The sequence below is a fragment of the Lathyrus oleraceus genome, chromosome 6, assembly GCF_024323335.1.
Source record: "Lathyrus oleraceus cultivar Zhongwan6 chromosome 6, CAAS_Psat_ZW6_1.0, whole genome shotgun sequence".
In the NCBI taxonomy this organism is placed as follows: Eukaryota; Viridiplantae; Streptophyta; class Magnoliopsida; order Fabales; family Fabaceae; genus Lathyrus; species Lathyrus oleraceus.
In genome coordinates this window covers 371866543-371872224 of record NC_066584.1, presented here as the reverse complement: position 1 = coordinate 371872224, position 5682 = coordinate 371866543, and the positions used below count along the sequence as shown (strand labels likewise).

Below are 5682 nucleotides of genomic sequence, written 5' to 3'. Positions count from 1 at the left end.
GAAAGATAAATAATCGAACTTAGATAAATTAATTCAAGATAATATATCCGAATCTAATCATTTCCACACTTGCACCTCTAACGTAACCCTCTCTTTGTTACCTTACGATATTACGGTCATGTCCCGCGAATGTGGGGATACCCTTAGCAAAGACCCTTTCGATTAAATCATTATCATCCCTAAACAGATAAGTCATAGTCCCTTCGATCAAAAGGTCAATGTCCCTACAAGATAAATCATAGTCCCTCGAACGTTGCCTTCGAATATATGACCTTGTCCCTCGAACGTTGCCTTCGAATATATGACTTTGTCCCTCGATGACCCTTCGTTGTAGCCTACGATTAAATGATGATCGTCCCTTCGAATGCTAAGGTATCCTTACAAATGTTACCTTCAATGGCCAATCGACGATTCCACGATGTCCCTTTACATCCAAAGGATAAGACTACTTACTTCTCAATAGTAAGGACAGTTTTACCCTCATAAGGATAGGAAATACCTATAAAGACCTTGGTTAGGTATAACTCTTAAATGCTTGCTCACAGCTTAAAATACTTTTCACACCTCACACTTTTCAAAACATCTTTTAGAAAATCACCACTTGGTATACATTCGCACCAGAATCATCGTCGAGTTATATTTTTCTAAACATCTTTCAAAATCAAACGAGATAAACACTTTGTATACATTCGTACAAGAATAATTACAAAGTTAACCTCTCCTTTCAAAATATTTTCTAAACACACCACATTTATCAAACACTTTCTCAAACAAGGAAAACATAAGTGAGTTAAGCAATTAAGAGCCCATGGATAACCATGGATACAAAGGGTGCTAACACCTTCCCTTTGTATAATGTACCTCCCGAACTCAAAATCTAATCAAGGTCTTTCCTATTCTTTTCCTCCTTTCCTTATTGGATAAAAGAAAAGTCGGTGGCGACTCTTGCTATCCGCAACATAGCTTTTCAAAGCAAAAACACAAAGTCAGTTCACCGTATCACAATAACCATTTATGACAATATCCCATAGATCAACATCATAGCCTAGGAAGAAGCTTTCAATTTTGTCCTTCCAGTAGTCAAATTTTTCTCCATAAAAAATTGGAGGTTTATCGTTGTAGCTATCTCTTCCATTTGTGTTAGCCATTATGTTTTTCTCACACTGGATCTATCTACATTGTTAAGTGTTTGATTCAAAAATAAATAATAGAGCCTAAGCTCTGATACCAATTTAAGGTAGAGAAAAACAAGAAAGGGGGTTTGAATTGTTTTCACAGTGAAACGCCGCGAAAAATACAGAGTCGACACCGTATTTTATTTGTTCCCAAGGAAAGGGAAAATAACGATAAAATCCCAAATGAGAGAAATGGTCTCGCAACCATGAGCGGATTCGGAAGTCGGTTATGCAAGGGGAAGGTATTAGCACCCCTCACATCCATGGTACTCCATGGGAACCACTTGCTCATATCAAATGCGTATGGATGTCATTTATCTGTAATTTGCTTGCTATCAGGAATGAGATGATATAATAATATGGGGAGAGAAAATAAGTTTTAAGTTAGTGTGCTCGCCAAAGATTTGGGCCCTTGTGCCTACGTATCCCCATACGCGCAATGAGGAAGTCAGAGCTTCGTAGTTTGGCTCACAAACAGAACATTTGTTGGTTGTTTTTACTGAACAATATTGACATTCGCGTGCTACTGTTCACTTGCTTATATACTCTGTCATTGGAGCAGAAAGTATTTGCTTGTTTGCGGTAAAGTGGATACGCTTGGTTCACACTCTAGTAGTTAAACATTACTTGCTCGCACATGGAGGCTTAAGCTTCGTTCACGGTAGAACGAAAGTAACACATTCTTATTGAAAGGTTTTGAAGAGAAAGCCCTAAGGAAAAAGATGATTTGATTTGTTGAGGTTGATTTTATGTACAGAGACAAGTATCATACCCTTGGCTAGATATAGTCAACAGTCCAATAACTCGGGAGTTGAGAGGACAATGTTGTCCTAACCATTCTTTTTTATCCAAAAAAGAGATTTGAATTGTGAAAAGAGTTTGGCAAGTCTAATCATTGGAACTTAGAGGGCGACAAGTATCTGATCCTTGACTAAGTACGGTCAACAATCAGAGTACTTGGGAATTAAGAGGATCATGGAGTCCTAACTACTATTTGTTTCCTTAATAACACCTAGATCTAACTTGTTTAAATCATTAGATATTTTAAGGGGGAAAGTCAAGTATCGGGTCCTCAAGCTAGGTACGACCGACAACCCAAGTACTTGAATGTTATGTACAAACACGTACACCCCATTTTGCATTCCAATTTATTATGAAAATGGCTTTGAAAAAGGAACTTTACGTTGGATCAAGTGTTTGATTTTATTATGAAAACGTGTGTGAAAGAATGGAGTTGAGAGATAGAATGAGGTTGAGAAGAGGATGGATAAGAGATGATAGAATGGATCATGGAGTGGATGGGGGACACTTGATGTTGGATCAAGTATTCACGTTGCAATGGTGTGATTTTTGTTTGGAAAAGAACTTGACATTGAATTAAGTACCTTTTATTTATTTTGAAATGCTTTATTTATCATTTTGTATTTTATCTTTTTTGATTACATGCATGGTAAACTAACTAGAAAGCAATAAATCTAGGCTATTACATGATCATGGGGTGGGGGAACATTTGACCCATAATAGGGGGATTAATCCATACAATACAACATACACAGTAATGGAAAGAATACAAGTTACAAACTATTAACTATGTACGATGCCTAAAGCATACAAGCGACATGATATTTCAAACAATACAAAGTTATTGAATGAGAATGAAATAGTTAGGAGCATGGCTAGCTAGGAGTGAACTTGAATCTCAAAGTCAACATATGTAAACACAAGGCAACAAACGGGTTAACATGAGATCAAGTCAAATGAATGAGAATGATGCATCAATATGTAAGCATGCTCAATGTTTAAAATCGATTCGAAAGGTAATGGATTAATCAATGAAAAATGATCAAAGATCTATCATATGATCATGGAAAATGAAATTAGACATATAAAGTATTCATCATCTAAATTGAAATGGGATTTTCAATTTAATCAAAATGATCATAAACCAAATAAATCAATTAAATGGACAATTAAAGTGACTATTAATTCTAAAAAGTAAAACCTACCTAAACATGAATTAGGATCAAAATCAATCGAATGTGACATTAACAATCTAAATTCAAGAATTGAATCTAATGGACATGATCATACAAATCACCATACAAAAAGTCCAATTCACTGAAAATTTAACGTAAGGTCTAATCATGGTAAAATCAACATTGACCATATTAATCCATACAAAACCAACAAAATGAGATAATCAAAAATCTAATGACTAAAATCTAATCATGGCAAGGTTAGTCGAATGAAAATCAAATCTAAACATCATGGTCAAAATCAAATTAGAAAAAAACCTAATTATATCCTAATTACATGATCACACCTAATGACGAATCAAGCTAATTAACACTAAAACTTTAATCCTAATATCTAACAAAATTATGAATTACAACCTAGATTAACAAACAACATCACTATTAACAAAAAAAGTTAGGATTAAACATAATCAAAATGGGTTAAATAAAATTAAGCACAAAGGTTTAAGCATGGGCCATGGGGTTGGATCAGTAGCGAAGATGTGTGGTAATGAATCTTGCTTGGGCCGAAGGCCCAAGTCTTCAAGAAATTCCCCAAAACTGGGTTGCCCCTGTCCATGAAGACTAAGAACCTAAACAACCGGTTCGGACGCATGGAATGCAGGAAATTTCACGAACGAAACACCCAAAGCAGCTTCTGCGTCAACCACTCTATCGCCGTTAATGAGAACTCGCCAGGAATGAATCAAAGCATCACGCGCACATCAACGATACTAGCAAGAAATTGACTTCCCTCACTACGAAGAAACAAGAACAACAACGGATCCAAGGCAATTCGATGCTGAAGTAAAAATCAAAATTTGATGTGTGAACAATAAAGGTAACCTACCGAATTCGGCTGAGACTCTAGGTAATTCTTTTCACTCATTGCCGTCGATCTTCTTCTTCTGGTTTGGGCCGTTTCTGCCACTGTTTTATCCTTTTCTTTCCTTTTCCTTGTTTGTGTTGCTAAGAGCTTCGTTATCAGTTGTTAGTGGTTGAGGGGTTGAATGGAGGGTGGAGAGGAATCGCAGGGTGAAGAGGGTGTTGAAGGAGGGTTCTCCAGATTGGTTGAAGGGTCGAAAATTGTTGTTTAAGGAAGTGAGAAGATTGGTTAAAGGTTTTGTTGGTTCTGTTATCGTAGGGGTTTCTCTCAAGGGTTGTCAGGGGTTAAAAAATATGTTATGGTTGAATGTCAGAAGAGTTTTTTTGGCTGAGTTGGCTTTGAAGTGGCGTGTGAAGGTGGATGGAGGGTGGAAGGTTATAAATGATGGTTGAAGAGTTGTTTAGAATCGGTTCCAGAAGTTGCAGGTTCTGTTTTCAATTCGGTTAAAGGTTTTTGGATATGGTGAGAAGGGTTGTTGAATGATGGTGAAGGGGGTTGTTGAATGATGGTGAAGAGGGTTAACTTGGTTGAAGAAAAAATGGAAAAATGAGAGAGGGTGTTGTTATATAAGGGTTGAGGTTAGTTGGTTTTGTTGACAGTTAGAATTTCAGTTGCAATTTTGGAAATTCGGTTAGACAATTAGAAATTCTGTTGAGAAGTGAGGTTTTGTTAATTCGGTTAGGGAGGTTAGGAATTCAGTTACAAGTGGTTGGGATTGGTTTGTTTGATTGTTGTTGCACTGCCTTGCTGCAGGTTTGTTTTGGGTCGGCTGCAGAATTGCGAATTGATGTGGTTCCGTTGTGTAAATTGGTTCAGGTCCTAATTTGTTCTGTCCACTTGATGGCTTTATGCAGTATTATGATTTGCATTGCTTGAAAGGTCATCTGTTTTGGAAATGTAAATGGCTCGAGAATGCTAATGTTTTGCAGCCTTGTATGTGTATGGTATGCTGAAAATTTATAGCTTTGGTAAAATCCATTATGTAGCAGTTATGTTAGTATATGAATGGGTATGTGTAAATGGTGAAATGATGTAGTGTTGATTTTTCTATTTCAGTTTCTTATGTACTGCTGTTGTGTGTGTTCTGCAGGTCCATGATTTGTTCCCACTGCAAGTTATTGCCAACTTACTTGGTGTTTTGTATGCTTGTGTTTCTGTCATATTAGCTTTTGGTTTTCTGTTTGTGAATCAGAATTTTCATGCTGTTATGCATTTGCAGGTGGATCCTCGAGGGTGAACCAAGGTTGCACTTGCAATGTGCATTGGGCTGAGTTATATTGATTATGCATTACGAAATTGGATTGTAAGGAGGGTGATTGAATGCTTGAACATAGTGTTAGCTTGGTGATACAATATGAGTTTAGGCTTGTTTCACTTGTGAGCTACTAGGAATGGAGCGGATTGTTGATGTTTTGGTTATAACCTTTGTAATTGAAATTTGTGAATTATATTTTTGGTTTAGTGATTGTAATTGAAATTTGTGAATTATATTTTTGGTTTAGTGATTGTAATTGATATGAGAATGAATGTTAGTTTGAATGATGTAATGGTGAATAATGGTTGTAACATTAGATGGTTGAATAAAATGACTTTGGTTTAATGGAAA

The 5682-nt window shown here is 36.4% G+C and overlaps 1 long non-coding RNA gene across 3 annotated transcripts; it reads left to right on the top strand.

Moving 5' to 3' along the window:
• Window positions 1–3675: 3675 nt before the first annotated feature.
• On the top strand, window positions 3676–5682 carry LOC127093209 (uncharacterized). Of its 3 annotated transcripts, XR_007792477.1 has the most exons (3): window positions 3764–5020; window positions 5167–5216; window positions 5296–5682. It is a non-coding gene; the product is annotated as an uncharacterized LOC127093209 (long non-coding RNA). The 3 variants fall into 3 exon arrangements; XR_007792478.1 differs by lacking the exon at window positions 5167–5216 and having other exon boundaries at window positions 3676–5020; XR_007792476.1 differs by having other exon boundaries at window positions 3676–5020; window positions 5167–5682.